This window comes from Meriones unguiculatus (assembly GCF_030254825.1).
Source record: "Meriones unguiculatus strain TT.TT164.6M chromosome 13 unlocalized genomic scaffold, Bangor_MerUng_6.1 Chr13_unordered_Scaffold_33, whole genome shotgun sequence".
Taxonomy (NCBI): domain Eukaryota; kingdom Metazoa; phylum Chordata; class Mammalia; order Rodentia; family Muridae; genus Meriones; species Meriones unguiculatus.
The window spans coordinates 7,388,211-7,409,548 of NW_026843645.1; positions in this window are offsets into that span (position 1 = coordinate 7,388,211).

Genomic DNA, 21,338 nt, shown 5'->3' on the forward strand with positions numbered 1-21,338 from the left:
GTCATGAATTTCATAATCTTCTGGCATGATGTGACTTCTGTTCTTACCACAAACTTCAATAATCAAGAATGTGTACAGTGTTTGTGAAAGAATGAGGGGGTGGGAGAAAAAGCCAAAAACATAAGCCTAAAATATAGTCAAGTTTACATGAGAAGACATAAGGAAAATCTAACATGAAAAATGTGTACTGGACCAGAGATACCTTTGATTTTCTAATTAATACAAATTAAATAAACACAGATTTCCCAACTGTTATAAGTCAAACACAAAGTAACACCTAAACTGTTATATTTCTGACCCTCCAGCTACTACTAACCTCCTTTACAGAGAGTCCTTTTGCTCTGGAAGTCACTTGGAAAATGGAGGTGATCATAAAGACGGGCTATGGCTTGCAGTCCCTCATGTCCCCTTGTGGGTTCAGACAGAGCCCAGCCCTTTTGGACACTCACACACAAAAAAATGTTGGAGAATAATTTAGTATCTGTTTCCTGCTGCATGAATTATGTCACAAGAAGTGGAATCTGACCTATCCACTTATTTAACACCAGGCACCCCTGACAAAATTCTGCATCTCAGAAATTCCTTTTGTACCCTGGAATTGAATGTCCATAAACCATGCCATTGTGACTGGTGGAAGTTGAAAGGTTAAAAAACATAATCAAGTATTACTGAAAGATGACCACCACCACCTATTTTCTTCCAGTTTCAAAACGACTTGTAAAATTTGTTACACAAAGGTGTATGAGGAATATAGCATTCATGATTTCTAGAAATGAGACCTTCAGTTTTCCAATCTGTCCACTGCAAAACCAATGCCTGATATTATAAGCAGAAAAATTTCTACTGCCCAGGCCACAAAATCCTCACTTCTTTGGACAATCAATTCTCAGGAAGGGTCAGAGGCCAAGGGTCTCTGACAAGATCACCACATGGAGACAAACAGAACCACAGCCTGAACCACAGTCTGAACTACAATCCATCTCATTCAAAGCATATCAGGCTATGATACCTCAGCAGCCTGCTCTTCATGGCCTGGGGACAATGGCCCCACACTCAGCATGATATGGCCTCTGGTCTCACTCACAGCTCTTTACAGCTACATCAGAAGAAAATCCCAAAACAAACCCATAAACTAGCTCCCAATATTGCTCCTGTCTGCTGGGCCTACCCAGAGTACATCATTAGCTTGAACAACACAGCTGAGTCTTAGGACAGTAGTAGCTCCTCTACCATTGGATCAAAGATCAAATGATGCTGATAGCAGAGGCATTCTAGCTTTACCCTAAACCCTATGGGCACACAGAACCCTAGCGTTGTTATAAAAGAATGAAAATCCCAATTATTTGATTTTAAAACTTGCTAGCACAGAGAGACAGAGAAATCACCCATCTGACCCTGCTACTCACCTCACCTCCAAGAGTAAAAAGCTCCAAAAGCTCACCAGTTCAGATGACAGCTGAGGGGGAATAGGCCAAAAGAACCCAATTCCAAAGGCTTTCTAGCTCAAAGCTCAAAAAGCCCAAAATCTACCAAGCTAAAACTCCTTCCACTATTACACTCTGCGTTAAATACATTTCAGCTGAAAGGTTCTCTTACTCTTTAATTCCTGTCTTCTGGTTTCTTGATTTGCCTCTTGACCTAGGGTTAACATTAGTAAATCCTGTGTGCAGAGAGCTTTTGAATTAAAGGTATGTTCTAGGGCTGACTGTACCCCACCAAAATCACCTGTTTACAATAAACAGAAAGTTCTTGGAATTAAGGTTTGTGTTAGGGCTCAACCACACTAAACAAAGCTCAGGTTTTTACAGTTCACAATCTAAGGGATCACACTGGGATCAAATATCCTGTAACACCCTCATTTTGGAAATGTTTTAAAATACAATCTTCTCCTTTCCTAGGGCACCTGCTCATCTTCCAAGATACAGGTCATTTATGTTGCACATTCCATTACATGATCAGTGTCCAGTGCAGTCATCTCTTCCTCATAGTTGGGAAGTCCTTCAGCAAAACCGCAGTCAAAGCCAAACAGTAACAACCATTAAAGAAACAAATGTCCATGAATTTGAAAGAAAGGAGTAGTTAATGGGAGCTCAACAAAAATGAGATATAAAACAAAAAGGATATTGCTGTACCTAGGAATATTGGAGTAGAAAGTTTATTATAGATAGACAAGAGAACATAGTCAGACACAGGGAAATCTGGGACAGTCTAAAGTTGGCATGACCCTGAGCTATGTGAGATGAGAGGAGAGAGCCAGAACACAGAGCCAGGAGGAAAAATGATAAATGAAAAAGACCAGGTAACCAAAACGGTTAGAATACATAAGGAAGGACAGCTGGGAGGAGGGCAGCTCAACTCCTGGGCTAGAAATGTGTGTTTGACACCCATACCTTGTAACAGGTAAGGACTGAGGGATGCTGGGAGAACCTGACAGTCAGGTCTATTTGATTTTTAAGTAGCCACCATAACCATTCATCTGAGCATTTGAGACGTAAGAGTAGAGAGGAATGAGAAGTTTGAAACAATTTCATTATAATCTCAAAAATTATTTTTAAAAGTTGAAAATGGCTTTATGGTCCAATATTCCTCAGGTACTTCAAGTATGTATTAGAGCACACCAAGTATTACTCATACCTTTTCTCTCAGGTTGTTCATTTTCAAATGGGGGGTGGGGGAGAGGAAACATACCTGTTAGTCACTACCACAGCAGTTTGTCCAGAATGTCTGTGTTATTTGAACTCATGCAACTCTAGAAATTTGATTCCCAGAAACAAGTTCACCAACTAATCCATATTCTTGATTCACTTTGTGTATGACTGCTCCCAAATGTACAGTTTTCACTTTTATTGACCATCTAACATTGATTACCTGACTCATTACCATCTTCCCTTCTCCCCCTCCCTTTCTGTGTTGTGACTACACAAGCTTCAAAGTAGGTCAGTGAACTCAGTTCTTACACAGGTCCCTCTTTATTTGTAATTGCCCACCTCCAAAAAATATCAGAGTGCTCAGTGGACATTCATTCACTGGCCTCTTTTACTTCACACTCACCAGTCAGGCCCCACCTAAAAAGAGCTACAGGACTATGTTCTAGGCACTGGGCAGTAGGGGCAGCATTCAGTGTGCAAAGAAAGTCTCAGTTACATAACATGTGAAAGGTTGACCTACAGGAGACATTGCTTTAAACAAAAACAAATATCAAACCACTAGAGAAAATGAATGAAATTCATAATGACTGGGGATTATCAGAGAATGTTAACTAATAAGAGACTAGAGCAGTGATGCATCAACAAAATAAAATTTAATAATACCAACAAATGACTTATTTATTTATTTATTTATTTATTTATTATGTATACAGTGTTCTGCATGTATGTACACTTGCACGCCAGAAGAGAACAACAGATTTCATTATAGATTATTGTGAACCACCATGTGGTTGGTGAGAATAGAGTTCATGACCTCTGGAGGAGGAGCCAGTGCTCTTAACCTCTTAGTTGAAAAAAAAAAACACAGGCATGCTGACTTTGAAAAAGAACAGGCCATTCTGTGCTAGAGGGAAATCCATTAATAAGATACTGTTTGATGTTGCCCCTGTGTACAATGTTATCTGCTTAGACCTGTAACCTGACAGACACAGATTTAGCCAATAGCCTGTGTCTCAAATTTGAACTGACAGAACTGTGTCAATGAGGATTGTACATATGGGCATAGGACAGTCTCTTAATTCAAAATTCAATATTCACTGGATCAAGTTACCTGACCTAAACTGAACACCCACCAATCTGGTCTGTTTTCACTCACAATCATAAATTAATAAGTACATGTTGGGAAGTTACAAATTAAAAAACCTCACCCTGCCACATTTCTAGATAATCCTGGTGAGCAAACATGTGTATCCAGGGATCCTAATCTCTAACAGGCCTGGTAGCATACTACTTATCTGTGGAGTGTTTTACAGACAGTCTTCCCTCAGCTACATTCTAATTGGGACCACTAGCTTCTCAGCAATAGGAAATCCTTTACATCATCAGTTCTACTCTTCTATATCACAGCTTAATATTGGAGTGCTCTTTGACACAAGACATACCATTTACAACCCCCACAAAATTCAAATGGATTGTTTAAAACAGAGAGAACCTACCTGACACCCCCAAAGGTCACCAGGAACTAGGCCTATAAAGGTCAGCTAAAGGTCACGGAATAGTGACTCTACCATAGGTCAGCAGGAACTAGGCCATGAGTCACCATTTCCCAAACCAAGGTCATAAGATTCCCTACCCAAGGAACAGCCTGAGGATAACCAGAAGGATGGGAAGGTATCTTATCTCAAAGTGGGGCATTTGTCCTGAGGAGCCCACCAACCTTGTAGTAGAACATTCAATGACAAGAAAATATCTAACATTCCTGAGACCAAGAGATAGCTTGCTCAATGTTAGTTATGTTAGCTAGCCAATCACTTTGTAAAAGGCTTGCCCTTGCTGAATGTCACCCAATCCTGTAACTGTTAAACTGGAACTTCCTGGTCCTTCCTAAAACCCCAGTCAAAACCCTGCCATGCAGCTGTTCAAGGCTCTCCTCTCTGATCCATTATGTTGGTGATGATGGAGAGACCCAGCTTAAACCCAAATAAAACTCTTTGCTCTTGCATATGAGGTCCGGTTCCTGGTGATCTTTCGTGACCCTAAGATCTGGCCATAACATATGGGTTCTCATATTGGATCCCCAAGTCTCCCAAGCAACCCAGGGACATGTTGCTGGGCAATAGCCAGTAAGTGAGCACTCTGTGTCTGTCTGTGTCTTTCTCTGTTTTGCTCTAGTTTCCTTTTTAGGGCCTTGGGACAAAATGTGTAATCTGTGTGGTCAGAAAGGTTAGAGCTGATGCTCTGGACAACTGTGGGCCAGAGTGGGCCTGGAAGACTTTCTAGATACCCCTCGAAGGGGCAAATCTGTAAAAGGAGTTTAACACTGAGATTTCTGTGATCTCTGGACCTCGGAGAGGTTGAATGTGCCCCTATATGTAAATGGTGATAGAGTACCCAGTTTTTTGTGATCTCGGGATCTTTGAACAAGGACAATGCAGGTAGCTTCTGCATCAGTGATTCACTGATATCTTACATTCATTTTTTTCCACTGCAGGAGTGGTGGAATCTGCTGTCTGGCTCTATGTATTTTTCTGCTGCACAAGCAATGGGATCTAGCTGTTTCTGTCTTGTTTATCTGTTTTGATTCTCACTGCCAATTTTTTGTCTCTGGGACTGACTAAGGACATGGGACAGAATCATTCTATCCCTCTAGATTTGATTCTTTCCCATTTCAGGAAAGCTTGAGCCATGTTCCACAAGCACCAGTGATAGTGGCGAGGAGGTGCCAAAGGATGGATACAATATGTGGAGTCCCAGGCTTGGCACCTCTGCCAATGTTCTCTGGTCTCTGGTCTGGCAGAGCTTAGCCACTACTCTGGCCTCAAGTTTGGCAGAGCATGTCCCCTGCTCTGGACTCTGATCTCGCAGAGCTGTGTGGTCTCTGGTCTGGCAGAGTTTGGCTGGTGCATTGGCCTCTTGTCTGGTAGAGATTAACAGATACGTTGCTGCTCCATTCTCTGGTCTGGCTGAATGCAGGTCACCGTTCAAAACTCTGGTGGAGTTGGGTGGATCCTGATTTTGGGGTAGGCCACCACTAATGGAACAGAACAGATGGCCAATAGAAAGGCAGGCCACTGTTCTGAGTTTTGCTATTTTCTTCTTCCATTCTCTTTGCACGCACTGTATCTGGTCCATTCTTTTCTTGTGTCATTCTTTTGTGGTTTTGTTTGCTTGTGATGGTCTCAGTGGGCTGGTGACCAAACAGCTGTGCTCCATGGTGACTTTACCTGCCCCATGCTCCCAGTGCTACAAGCTGGGGCACCTCTGGTCACCAGTGGGAGCATACATTTCCACATGGTTGGCTGGGAAGGCTCAGTTGGAGAGAGGTCTATGTGCAGAAAATCCTGCTGGGCTGGATCTTGTTGCCTCCTTGCTTCCTCTCTGAGGAAAGTCAGTGACCTGTGGTTAGCTCTGGCTTGGAAAAATAGCCACCAAATATGATCTTAGCTGAAACGTATTGTGATTATTATTTGGTTAGGGTCCCCTGTAGCCCAGACTGGCCTTTAACTATAAGATGACCTTGAATTTCTGATTCTTCTGATCCACCTCTTATCAACTGAGCTATACTCCCAATCCCTCAAACTCCTTGTTTTGAATGATAGGTGCCATCAACAAGGAATTGAACCAAAACCAAAAGGAGAAGGCTTGGCTCCACTGAGTTCCTGGGTCTGTGCCAGTGTATTGGCACTATGCCAAGAATACCCACCTGAACACCTTGGCACATGACTTATTAGCGTGGCTGTACTTAAGAGACTGTCACTAGAGAACTAAACCAATTCTTTTTTAGGTGAGGTCTCAGACTGGCAACCAGAAGAATTTTGTTAGAAAAATGTTAGAAAGCACATGTATGATTGTGATTTGCATGGGTGGAGAACCTCTGCCAATGTGCTCCTCAAAAGCAGGGGCGGGGGATAGATGAGGAATTCACCATACTCAGTATCTACCTCTCCCCACCCAGAAAATGAGTTGCTTCACTTTACCAGAGAAAGAAAAAATAGCTAGAATGCATTTTGGGTTCAAGGTCTAGAAGGGGTCCTTTCGGCAATGCTTTCACAGAATTGCATCCATTCAAGTGCAATGTTTGTAAATTCATACTGATCAAGGAAGAAAGGAAATGGGAGGGAAGGGAAGGGGAGAGAAAGAGAGAGAAAGGGAGGGGAAAATCTTCCTGGCAAGAAAACAGAAGGAAAAATATCCTGGTTAATGAAATTCCACCTTTTGTGTGTATGCCCAAGAATTCTTAAGTTGTGTTTATGTGTATATCCTTTCATCATATTCACACACACACACACACACACAAACACATATATATATATGTGTATATATATATATACACACAAACATATATAGAGAGTATATATATATATATATACATATATATACTCTAAAAGCTTGCTGAATAGTGGTGTTTCAATGTCTTCCTCACATTTCAACTGAATTATTTTTAGGCCCTAAATCTAAACCTAATTCTTATCAATACATGGTGGTTTTTCTTGTTTGAAATGTGTGGATTTATTTTCTTAGTTAACAGTGTGTACACAGTCCCTTACACCAGGGTCATCATGCTTAGGTCTCTAAAAAAGTAATAACAATAAATAGTACTAATAACTTTAATTACTAAATTGAAAGTAACTGAGTGCATTGTACAATCATCTCAGATGCTCTTTTCAGACAGGACATTTTATCATGAAATTTTTTTTCATGAGGTATAATAAAATGTCTGTTAAGCTTAGTGCTTGTTTACAACATTCTCTTAAAAACAAGGTTCAAGATGCATCCTGAAGTCATAACATCAAATGATGTACAGAGAGAACATAATCAGCTTTGCAGATATGGTCTCCTAGGGATAAGTATGGCAGGATGCAAAACCCAGGATTTTCTAAGGATATGACATCTCATAAAACTTAATGAAAATATAGTTTCTTTCCAGAAAATGAAAATGTACATGAAACCAAATCTTTATAAAGCAGGTATGCAGTGAATGTTAGGAGAGGCACCAGGTTAAAAACTAACACCAAATAAGTAGCACTGTTGCTGTATCTGTAATTTCTATCTTCTTCGGAAAGCAGAGACAAGAAGACCATTAACCCCTGTATTTAATACAGAGCATCTGCATGAAGAAAAGCAATGCTTTGTTTCTCCTGTTCCTTTTCTTTCTCCTCCTCCTCCTTTTTTACCTCATGTATGTGAAGCAAATGTTCTACCTCTGTTCTTGATTCCTAGCTTCTGTACAACAAAGGCAGATACATATGATAAAGCCAGATGCTAAACCTCACTAAAGCTTGAAGGAAGTAACTTGTTATAGGATAAATGAAAGAGAACACAGAGAAGGCATTAGGCATAGAAGAGGCCATCTTATTAACAGCAGTAAATAAACAAGATAAAAAGACTTCAGGAGAAGTTTCTTACAGATGGCACAATGGATGGCATTAACAAATAAAATGCTATGTTCTCCCATCATCTAGGTGGGGATTTTCTATTACTTTCAGATTATGAAGACTTTGTTAATGGCATTTACTCTTTGAAAGGTTATTTGTCCTTCCCAATACTTAGCACAGTACCCAATACAGCATACATCCAGTGGGCTAGGTGATGCTGGGCCGGACATCGCGGCTGGGAGGCGGGGAGGAGAGAGGGTTGTGTCCCGAGGTGGAGGAGCAGCGGTTCCATGGGTGTCTGCCATCACAGAGCAGTTAAGTCTGGCTGGCTGTTGGCGTGTGTGAGTACCCCGCAGGATGGCGGTGCAGCCTGGGACTGGCGGGCTGGGCAGGTCGGGAGAGCCTGCAGGAGTTCGTCCAAGAGTTTCTGTTGAGGCTCCTTGTACCTGGGACCACGCCCTCGGGCCGCAGGGATTGGGAGGGTGGGAGCACACTGTGCAGAGTTCCTAGAGATAGACTTGTGCCCTGCATCATGAGGAAGAGTGATGCTGGGGCCAGTCTTCTGGAAAGGAATTGCAGAGAGTCCAGTGCTGCCTTCAGCCTGTCCTTGGGAGGGTGGGGTGGGGGAGTTTGGACATCCCAGTTGAACAAAAGCCAGGTACTTGGGAAGGACACAGGATCTGTGCACATTTCTAGAAACATTGTTTCAGGATGTATGTGCTGGCATTCCAGAATGAAATGATGCTTCTTAAATAAAAGACAGCCAGCCAACCACTGCAGGTGCTCTCTCTCACTTAGCTTTCACGTGATTTGATTGTTCCCTTTATTTATCAGATAATTCTTCATAAGGAACAGTTTGGTAGATACACTGCTGTTTATACTTTGATGGACTTGCTCAACCAGGAGTATACAGGGTTCATGCGGGCTTATTTTCCTATTTGTATTTCTTTGGGTTGCTATGTGTAGATAATCAGGATGTAATAACAAGGTTACTGTAGAGCTGGGAAAGCTCTTATTTCATGGTAATTCCAGTTTTACACTTGAAAGGAATTTTAGCTACCAGCCCTGTAGCCCCTTGTCTCAGGAGGTACTTAGGTTGTTTTGCTGATTGTTGGTCGTTGGTAGCACTAGAGTACTGCTGTTCTACTCATCTCTTTTTATTGTTTATTTGTCCCTACAAATTTGTTTAAGAGAAGGAATCGTTCACATTTTTTTCTCACTACTACCTAATTGAGGTCACTTAAGAGAATCGCTTGCAGGTCGGTGAGATGGCTCAGCAGATAAAGGCTCTTGCTGGGCAAGCCTGGAGAACTGAGTTCAATCACTGAATTTATGAAAAGGTGGAAGGCAAGAAGTGATTGCACAGAGTTGTCTTCTAACCTTCCTATGTGTTCCCTAGTATGCATGCTTCACTGACATCATGAACACTCCTGCCCACACACACATACACAATAAAAAAGAATACTGTGGGCTGTATTTAAAGAATGTTCTTGCTGCTCCAAAATGTCATGTCATTTCACTTTTCAGTCTCTTACAGACATAGTCTTACCCAGACTGCCAGTGTGGAGAATCAGCTTTGTTTTTAATCTTGTTCAGTTTTCAGTTACATTGTCCTTCTCCTTACAACAATTTATTTAGTTTGGTTTTTTGACACAAATTCTCTCTACAGAGACCTGGTTTTCCTGGACTTCCCTATGTAGACCAGGCTGGCCTTGAACCTACAAAGATCTGCCTTCCTCTGCTGCCCAAGTGCTGGAGTTAAAGACCATGTGCAGCTTCCTCACAATAATTTTGAAACAATAACAAACTTGAAGATAGTTCCAAGTATGTACAGATAATTGCGGTTTTACTTTGGACATTTTGAGAGGAAGCTGCTTACCTTATGCTCTGTCACTCAGAATGGTTTAGTGTTGATTTTATAAAAACAAGAACTTTGTCTTACCTAATGACAGTGCAGTTATCAAAATTGGTAATTCACGCTGACACAGTATTGCATTTGAGTTTTGTTGACTATGTTATTACTCACATTATATTGAAAGAAGTTGGTACATTTAAGTGTTGCATTGTTTCTTTATCTCTTTAATCTCTTTCAATATGGAACAGTTCCCTCATCTTTTTCATGATCTTGTCACATTTGATGACTACAGGTCAGTTACATTTTTATTCATTAATTTATTTGTTCATTTTACATCTGATTCACAACCTCACTCCTTCCTATCGTCCCAGTTCCACCCTCCCAACCACTTTCCCTATAACCCCCCCAACCAACCCCCCCGGCATATCAAGTTACATCAGTATTAAGTACCTCTTCTTTTACTGACGCAAGACAAGGCAGCCCTGCTAGGAAAATGTGATCCAGAGGGAGGCAACAGAGATAGGAGCCGAAATCAGAGACAGCCCCTGCTCTAGTTGTTAAGGGAACTACTTCCAGACAAACAGCCCATCAGTTTCATATGTGGAGGGGTCCTAGGACTATTCCAGGCATGTACTTTTGTTGGTGGATCAGGCTCTATGAGGCTCCATGTTCCCAAGTGAGCTGCCTATGTAGGTCTTCTTGTAGTGTCCTACCCCTCTAGATCCATTAATCCTTCCTCTAACTCTTCCACAAGAATCCCTGAGTTCTGCCTAATTGTTTGGCTGTGGGTCTTTGCATCTGCTTTCATTATCTGCCGGATGAAGCCTCTCAGATGGCAGTTATGTTAGTCTTCTGTCTACAAGCATACCAGAGTATTATTAATAGTGCCAGAAGTAGGGTCTCTCCCATGGGTTGGGTCTCAAGTTGTGCCAGTCTTTGGTTGGCCATTTCCTCAATTTCTCTTTTGTCTTTTATTCCTGTTTATCTTGTAGTCGACAAATTTGTGTCAAGGGTTTTGCCAGTTGGTTGGTGTCCCCCTCCCTCCACTGGCTACAAGATGTGTCCACTTCAGTCTCAATATCCCTGCTGCTAGGCATCTCAGCCAGGCTCACACCCCCATATTTCCCATACCTCCAGAATTCCAGGTCTTCATTTCAGAGATGCTGCAACACCAATTTCCCTTCTCTCCTAGCCCTCTCACCCCATCCACACTTTTCCAACATATGATCCCCCTTCATGTTCCTCTTTTTACCCCCTCTCCCACCCACTTCCTCTCTCCCTCCACTTTCCATGTCTGTCCCCTTCTTAGGGGGATTCAAATATCCTCTCTTCTACCCTCCATGTTATTTAGTTTATTTAGGATTATACCATGGTTATCCTGTAAGGTATGGCTAATATCCCAGGTTTGTTATTTTTGTAGACTCTCTCTAAGCTCTCTGTGTTCTCATGGATCAATAGATAAACTGGGACCAAGTTATCACAAAAGTGTAACACACTGTGTCCTGTCAGGTGGTACGTACTTTCACTTTGATTACTTGTAATCAGTGTTTTCCAGGCTTTTCTACTACAGTGTTAATAACTGCACCACCATGAGTACCTTGACACTCTGTGTCTTGGTCATCATCAGAATGTTAATGCATTTGCCATACACTTACATCAATATGGATTCATGATTTATGTGCCTTCTGCAGCTGACTAGACTGTTATTGTTTGTTTTAGTCTGCTGGGGTTAAGTGACAAATGATTAATAACAAAGGCTTTACTTTTCACAATTGTAAACTCTGGAAAGTCTAAAGTTAAATTATAAGGTGTACTTGTGTGCATGCTTGTGTACAGTCATGTTCTCACTTTAAACTCAGTGTTCTAAAAGGCCACATGATTTTATAGGATCTCTTCAATAAGGTTATGAACCTATTTATAAGGGCTTCACCACCCATACCTGAGTACCTCCCAAAGATCTCCTGCAGTTCTGTTACTTTGGGTTTCAAGACTTCTACATAGGAATTTTGGGAGGACATAGATATGCAGATCATTTTGATGTTCAAATTGTTTTGTCATTGGACCAATGAGAGCTTATATATCCGGCTTCTGTGTCTTTTTATTTTTCTTTCCATTTTTTATATTTTTTATTAATTACACTTTATTCACTTTGAATCCCTCTGTGCCCCCTCCCTCCTCCTCTCCCAATCCCATCCTCCGTCATTCTTCTCCATACATGCACCTCCCCAAGTCCACTGATAGGGGAGGTCCTCCTCTCCCTCCCTCTGATCATTGTCTATCAGGGCTCATCACGAATAGCTTCATTGTCTTCCTCTGTGGTCTGGTAAGGTTGCTTTCCCCTCAGGGGGAGGTGATCAAAGAGCAGGCCAATCAGTTCATGTCAGAGACAGTCCCTGTACCCATTACGATGGAACTCACTTGGACACTGAACTGCCATGGGCAACATCTGTGCTGGGTTCTAGTTTATCTCCATCAATGGTCCTTGGTTGGAGTATCAGTCTCAGAAAAGTCCCCTGTGCCCAGATATTTTGGTTCTCTTGCTCTCCTTGTGGAGCACCTGTCCTCTCCAGGTTTTATTATTTCCTATTTCTTTCATGAAGTGCTCTGCACTCAGCCCAAAATTTGGCTACAAGTCTCAGCATCTTCTCTGATACCCTGAAGGGTAGAGCCTTTCAGATTCCCTCTGTGGTAGGCTCCTGTCCTGTTCCCTGTTTTATCCCTCTTCTGATGTCCATCCTCTTTGCCTTTCTGAATGAGGTTTCAGCATCTTAGACAGAGTCCTCCTCCTTCATAAGTTTCTCTAGTTGTACAGATTTTAGTATGTTTATCCTATATTATATATTTAATATCCACTTATGACTGAGTATATACCTTGTGTGTCTTTCTGCTTCTGGGAAACCTCACTCAGGATGATCTTTTCCAGTTCCCACCAGTTGCCTGCAATTTTCATGATTTCCTTTTTTTTTTTTTTTTTTTTGCTGAGTAATATTCCATTATGTAGACGTAACACAATTTTTGTATTCATCAGTTTAGGGGCATCTGGGTTGTTTCCAAATCCTGACTATTACAAATAAAGCTGTTACAAACATGGTGGACAAATGTCTTTGTTGTAGACTTGAGCATCCTTTGGATATATGCTTAGGAGTGGTATAGCTGAATCTTGATGAAGCACTATTCGTAATTGTCTGAGAAAGTGCCAGATTGATTTCCAATGTGATGTACAAGTTTACATTCCCACCAGGAGTGGAGGAGGGTTCCTCTTTCTCGATATCCTCTTCATCATGTATTGTCACTTGAGCTTTAGATCTTAGCTCTTCTGATGGGTGTAAGGTGAAATCTGAGGGTTGTTTTGATTTGCATTTCCCTGATGATTAAGGACATTGAACATTTAAGTGTTTCTCTACCATTCCTCTATTGAGAAATCTCTGTTTAGCTCTGTACCCCATTTTTTTTAAACTGGATTATTTGATTTATTGCTCTTTAACTTCTTGAATTCTCTATATATTCTTGATATTGGCACTCTGTAAGATATAGAGTTAGTGAACATCCTTTCCCAATCTGTAGACAGTATCCTTTGCTTTACAGAAGCTTTTCAGTTTCATGAAGTCCCATTTATTGATTGTAGCTCTTAGAGCCTGTGTTTTTGGTGTTTTGTTACACCAGCAAAGACACAAAACCTGAGAAAGAGATTTTCCCTGGCACAGGCAAGAAGAGCATAAGAGTCCTTTCCAAAGCAATGGTTTGCTTCAAGAAAGCAAGCACCGGAATTTAACTTATGGCATATGGATAAGTTCAAATGTGGGTTTGTCTACTCAGAGACATTCTGAATTAAGTCTTATTCTGAATGTGATAATAATGTAAAAATAAGAGATAAAAAGGCACTCTTGGCTCAAAGTCATGCAGAAATAGATGTAAAAAATTCAAAATTATGGACAGAAATGCCTCTGGAATGTTTATGTTTGACCACAGATTCTTAGCTGAAAATGAAGTAAATGAGGCCATGAAAGTAGATTGCTCAGGGAGCAATGCCATCTGGTAATAATGTCTGATCTATGAGGGGGATGTTACAATACTACAGTTCTCACAGAAAGGACAGAGAGTACAATTTCAGAAAACTTCTAACATCCGTGTGTACACTATCCCTCAGGAAAAAAATCTCTAACTTGAAAGATAGGTTGCATTTTGAAATCATTTTGACACATGATATTCCTACATAGTCATGCCTGTTTTAGAAGTGTCCATGGAGCTGGGCATGGTGGCACACACCTGTAATCCCAGCACTTAAGGAGGAAGAGGCAAACAGATTTATGTGATTTTGAGGATGGCTGGGTATATGAAGTGATTCCAGAACAGCCAAAGCTACACAAGAAAATTGTGTCTCAAAAACAAACAAAGAGAACACTGTGGAACAATCTTCCCTCAGTCTCAGAAAGATCAGACTGCCACTGAATCCTAGGTTTAGGATGACAGGGATGCACTTCTGAGCCATGCTATGATTTTTAAGTGGTCTATCCTTGAATCAAGAAATTAAAGATAAAATAAGATGTACCGAGGAACCATTTTCCTTTTAATGAACAACAATAAGTCTTCAAATTCTACAAATAATTTCTGTCATCTATAAGTGGCTGCATTGCTTTGCTAATTTCATCATTTATAACTGGATATTAGACATATAATATAGGATAATCATACTAAAATCTGTACAGCTAAAGAAGCTAATCAAGGAGGACCCTGGGTAAGATGCTCAATCTTCATTCAGAAAGGAAAACGGGATGGACATCAGAAGACAGAGAAAGCAGGGATCTGGACAGGAACCTACCACACAGGGCCACTGAAAGACTGTGTCGATCAGGGTATCAGAGCATATGCTGAGACTCATAACCAACCTTTGGGCAGAGTACAGGTAATCTTATGAAAGAAGGGGGAGATAGAAAGAACTGGAGGGGACAGGAGCTCCACAAGGAGAGAAATAGAAGGAAAAAATCTGGGCACAGGGATCTTTGGAGACTCATACTCCAAACAAAGGACCACAAATGGAGATAATATAGTACCCCTGACAGATTTAACCCATTGCAGCTCAGTGTCCAACAGGGTACCCTAGTAATGGGAACAAAGACTGTCTCTGACCTGAACTCAGGGCCTGGCTCTTTGATCACCTTTGCCTGTGCGGGGAACAGCCTTACCAGTCCACAGAGAAAGACAATGAAGACAGTCCAGATGAGACCTGATAGACTAGGTTCAGATGGAAGGAGAGAAGTACCTCCCCTATCAGTGGATTGGGAGAGGGGCATAGAAGAGGGAGAGAGGGTAGCAATGGGAGGGGATGAGGAGGGGTCTATATCAGAGATACAAAGTGAATGAACTGTAATCAATAAAAATAAAAATAAATTTAAAAATGCTGGAGTGTGTTTGTGTATACATACATGTTATTGTGTATACGTGCTAGTGAGAGTACAAATTATTGCTATTTATTATCTACATCCCATATATAAGTTCTTGACATGGAACACAAAGAGTCTTTTGGCCAATGACCACACTGGCCCTTATTTAGCCTGAAAATATATTTACGTATCTGCTAGTGTGTGAATCTGCATATACAGCAGCCCAACTATAGAAACATTAGAAAAATCTGTAGCAGTGACATGGACTACTCAGAGATTGAGCTCAAATCATCAGGCTTAGCAATAACTAATAATTTACCCACTGAGACAATTCTCTGACATTCACTTGAAGTTTTGAGAAAGTCTTATGAACAAATCTTTACTCCTAAGAAAGAACCAACATGAACCAAAATGAGACAGGAGTGTATAATTTTCATTTGCAAGTAGCATTTATTATTCAAATCATTTTATATTCTTCCATCCTCAGATGACAATATATTCATAATTTGAATAAAATACAATATTGTACTGATGTAATGTTTCAACTAAGTTTTATGAATCTCAATGAGCTTAGTGGGAAGACTTTGTGTTGTGCAAAACTGACAACATAAACTTGAAGATCATATAAGCATGACTAAAATAAACCCCACAAAGTGTCACACAGTCTTCATATATCTGTCATAGCCTAAGAACGAATAGTCCACTAAACACACAACATGTTTTGAAATAAATCTCATTTCTGTTACATTAACTAGCACCTCTTAGATAAATCTCTAAGAAAGCTAGATAAATCTCTAGGAAGATGATGGGCACATAAACACACAAAGACTAAGTGTTATCACATAATGGAAATTAAAACAAATTCTTAAACAAATATGTTTATATATAGTAGATATGGGAACATGTAGAAGCATGGAACTTTAAACAATATATACATATATATACACACACATACTATTAACCATTAATTAAATACTGATATCCAAGCAAGGACTAAAAACAAACTTCTTAAATGAATTTGTGAAAACATTAAGAAAAATACCACACATTCTCAGAGACCCTTCCTTGAAAACTATGATCACACACTGCCTGATATAAATAAGCAATGGACCACATAGATGATGGGGATCCCATTCTATATATTGCACATAAAAATACCTATTACCAGGTTGAAATGCATTAAAACATGAATAACCACCACAGAAAGAATATCAGAACAACCTAATAAACTTCTGTGAAAGGATTTGCTACACATCCAGCAAATTCAATCCCTACTCCAATATTTCAAAACTCAGACCACAATCACAGTTGGTGTTCTTCTCCATTACATTTAAGGGAACATGGTAAATAATTTACTTCCTGCAAGGCTATGATAAAACAGATTCGAAAAAGTTTCTTTTCTTGAAAATAAATATATTTATTATGTCCAAAATAATCAATTCTTTTGTATTAATAGGGTTCTTTTCTTCTATGAATTCTTTTGTACTTCCTGACATCACAATGATATATAAAGATTTAACATATTTACAGTACTAGAGACATGGCTTTGCAGTTAAGACAATTTCATTCCCAGGACCTAGGCTAGGTTTTGACATCTTTCTATAATTCCTGGTATGAGAAGATCTCATCTCAAGAAGACCAGATGAGAAGGTCTGGTCTTCATGGAAACTAGAATGGAGGGGCACATAAACACACAAAGACAAAGTGTTATCACATAATGGAAAATAAAACAAATTCTTAAACAAATATATGTTTACTCATGAATGTTTTACTTATATAAGCATTCACTACTGAACTCAGGTGTTGAGGCAACTACAGGCTTACCTACAAATGTTTTCTTCATCATGAATTCTTTCATGTAGGTTTAAAGTCAGAGAAATGAATCGTTCTCAGTTGGTGGTATCATATTTGAAATTTTAAGAAATGTATCCCTGCTGGAGAAAGTATGTTATTTGGGGTACGCTTGATAGTTTTCAGCTTCATACCTTCTGTAATTCCCATTCTCTACTTCATGCTGAAGGTAGAGGTTGTGAGCTCTAAGCTTCCTACTTTAGCTGCCACGTATGATACTTGTGTTGCACAGTTTATAGTGATCCTATTTCCTCTCGGATCATAAGGCAAAGTAAACACATTTGGAAGTTGCCTTAGACATTGTGTTTGGTCACAGAAAATGCACTAATATGCACATATAAATTTTACAACTGTGTTCAAATTTTCTTGTTCTGTTGCTCTCCTTGTGGAGACCCTGTCCTCTCCAGCTCTTACTATTTCCCAGAACAAGAAAATTTGAACACAGGGAACCTCCCAAAGACTCATACTCCAACCAAGGTCTATTCTTAGAGATAACCCAAAACCCCTGCACAAATGTAGCCCAGGGCAGTTCAGAGTCCAATTGGTTTACATAGTAATGTGAAGAGGGACTGCCTCTGACATAATCTGATTGGCCTGCTCTTTGATCACCTCCCCCTGGGGGGGGGAGCAGCTTTACCAGGCCATAGTAGAGGACAATGCAGCCACTTTTGATGTGAACTGATGGACTAAGATCAGAAAGGAGAGGAGAACCTCCCCTATCAGTAGACTTGGGGAGTGGCATGCATGCAGAGGGAGGAGGGAGGGTGGGATTGGGAGGGGAGGAGGAAGGGGCTTATGGGGGGATGCAGAATGAATAAAGTGTAATGGATGAAAAATTAAAAAAAGGGGAAAATAATTTAAGAACCTTAAATGACTTTCAAAAGTGGAGGAAAACATGGAGTTAGTCAATTTACATGGAGCACGTCTCGCCCCGGGGGCAATGGTCTTCTGAATCTACTCAGACCTCGGACACCACCACTGCTAGTTCTAGAACTGATGCAGGATGTTCCAGGGAGGGGGTTAAGGCTTCTCATAATATTTCCTATAAGCCCACACCTGTTTGTTTTTATTCCCCATTTTTATTCATTATTAGCCAGATAGAGCCAAGTAATTGTGGTAATGATACTTGCTTTTTTGCCCAATGCTAGAATGCTAGTGAATTTAGGTATGCCCTGGTTACTCGCATGCCTTACTGGGTGCCTGTGCCCATTGATGCCCCTCACTCTATGACTCTCTTCAGACAGAAAAGGGATCTTGGAACTACAGCCGCCATTGTTACTGCCATCTCATTGGCGGCTGTTGGAGCTACCACTGCGGCATTAGCCTTGAGTCATACTGTGCAGACTGCTCAGACCCTAAATAATCTTTTAGCCAATGTAGCTCATGCTTTAGATGTACAAAAAGGAATTAATGCTCAACTAAAAGGAGGTTTGATGGTGTTCAATCAGAGGATTGACCTCATGCAGGAGCAAATTGATACCCTATGGGAAATCGCTCAACTTGGCTGTCAATGGAAGTATGCTGGACTTTGAGTCACTAGCATACAACATGAGAATTTTCCTTGTGCTGCAAATCTGTCTAAACAATTGTCTAGCTATATTTTAGGTAATTGGACTGGAGAATTTGATACTACGATGGAGCAGCTGAGAGTGGCCATTGTCACGGTAAATTCTACCAGAGTTGACACAGGACTAGCCACAGGATTATCATCATGGATTGCTGCAGCCATGAATCATCTGAAGGAATGGGCGGGCATGGGAGCGTTAGCAGGCCTTCTGGTGTTGGTCTCCTTGGTTTGCCTGTGGTATATATGCAAGATTAGAGTCTCACAACAATGTAATGCAGCCATGACCATCCAGGCCTTTACAGCCATTGAAGCAGGACAGTCTCCCCAAGCATGGTTGGCTACCATAAAAAGATAAAATGTTACACTCAGGATGCGAGGCTAAGCACTGCACTCAGGGTCAGCCGCTTTAGACCCAGAGAAGAGCATGTCTGATTGCATGCGGGTTGATGCCCCAGGTTCCGCCTCTGAGAAAAAAGTATCGGACGGGTCTGATGCTCTTTGGGTGGATGACACCTAAATGAACATCGGTACAAAATCCCAATTTATTTCTAATATCAGAGATCAGACCTCTACTCTTGCCTGATGTGTCTAAACAAAAATGGGGAACTGTAGAGAGCTGCGTAATGCCGCGCTGCGCCTTAAAGATGTAGCTGGTTTCCGCCTTCCACCTTCCCGATGGTGAGTGCTCTCTGTCACGAACAATTCCACATTTGGCTAAGGCTGAGAATCTGGCTTGCTTCAATGTATGTGGACCTATCTGCATTGCCCACGTGGCACGCTGGGGTTGGCTACCCAGAGGCTATTTAAGCTGTGGGCTGGCTTTCCCCAGGGTCAGATGATTGTTCAAGGTTCCTGAATAAACTGCATCGAAAAAAAAATAAATAAAATGACAAGCTTTTTCTTCAATGGTATTAGGAAAAAAAAAAAAGAATCTGTCCGCAGCAAAGAATAGGTTCGGACTTTCTAAGAAAAAATGCAAAATATTTCTTACCAGGCCAGTTTAGATAAGCTGTGCCCTCACCCTGTTTGTCAACTTCCTGACAACAGTGATTATAAGATGTAACACTTCCTCTAATAAGCAGACTTTGACAAAGGTCTTGGTCTCGCTCCTTTTACTCGCCCGTCTTCTCTTCAGGTATGGTCCCCCTCAAAACCCTTCAATAACTGAGTCCCCGCTGATGGGGGCACCCCTCAGAGTTCTCTTCAGATGCATCAGAGAAGAATCTTGGAGAGAGACAATGAGCTACCTCACGCTGGTGCTGCTGATTTGTAGATCTGCCCAGAGTCCCTCATTTCATTTGGCCATCCAGCTGACCTTCAGGACAGTAACAGCTACTTAACTGGGGTATCAGATCAAGCAACTCAGACATCTGAGTTTTTCCCAGATGGACCCTTCGACCTTAGGGGCAGACAGAGCCCTACTCTAAGAAATCTGTATTTTAGTACAATTTTCCAGTCTCCAAGACACAAGGAGACAGTTCCTCTTCAAAGTCACAGGGTCCTTTGTGTGCACATTCCAATACACAAACAACATTCAGTGCAGATATCTCTACCACATAGATGAGAAATCCCAAAGTCAAACAAGTCAAAGCCAAACAGTAACAACAATTAAAGCAAAAAGTGACCATGAATTTGAAAGTAAGGAGTGGTAAATGGGAAATGAATGAAAAACAGAAGGAATAAAAATGAAAGGACATGGATGAATCTAGATACGGTAGTGTAGGAAGTTTATTACATACAAAAGGGACAGCACAGCCAGATGCAGGGACATCTGGGAGAGTCCAGAGGGGACATGACTGTGAGCCTTATGAGGAAAGGCAGGAGGGGAGAGGGGAAAGCCAGACCAAGATGCCAGGATAGTAAATGATAGATGAAAAAGACCAGGTAAACAAAATGGTTGAATTACATAAGGAAGACCATCCAGGGGAAGTGGAACTCAGCCCCTGGGCTAGAAGGCGGAGGATGCCAACCATTACCCTATCACAGGGAGAAACACAGGGATGCTGGGAGAACCAGGAGCTGGGCCTCCTTTGATTTGTTAAATAGGTACCTCAGCCATTTGTCCCAGCATTTGAGACTTAACATTAGGGAAGAATGAGGAGGTTGAAATGAATAAACTTAATCTCAAAAATTGTTGTAAAAAGTTAAAACAGGCTTCATGCTCCAATAGTTTTCTGGGACTAGACATGCGTAGCAGAGCACACCAAGAATTATAAACTCCTTTTCTCTTGGGGTGCGCCATTGTTAGAATAATAACATTCCAGTTATGCTTGGCCACACCAGATTATCCAGTTCTTCTGTGTTTGTTGAACCAGTGTAACTAAAGAAATTTGGTTTCTAGAAATAAGTTTAGTTGCTTTTCCAGAATCTTGATTGCCTTGGTCTGTGAACTCTAAATATTGCCAGTTTGGACATTTCCTAATCATCTAAAATTGAATAACTGACACTTCTGTCCAAGCACGAAAGCTCTCACCATCCTTCTTCTCCATCCCTTTCTGTGCTATGATTACACCAGCTTCAAATTTGGTCACTGAACTCAATTCATACACTGGTGCTTCTTTATTTGTAATTACCCACTCTATGAAAGCCAGGGATGTTTGAGGAACCTCATTCACTGGTCCCTTTTCCATTTCACTGAGCAGGTTAAGGTCCAGCCTGAAA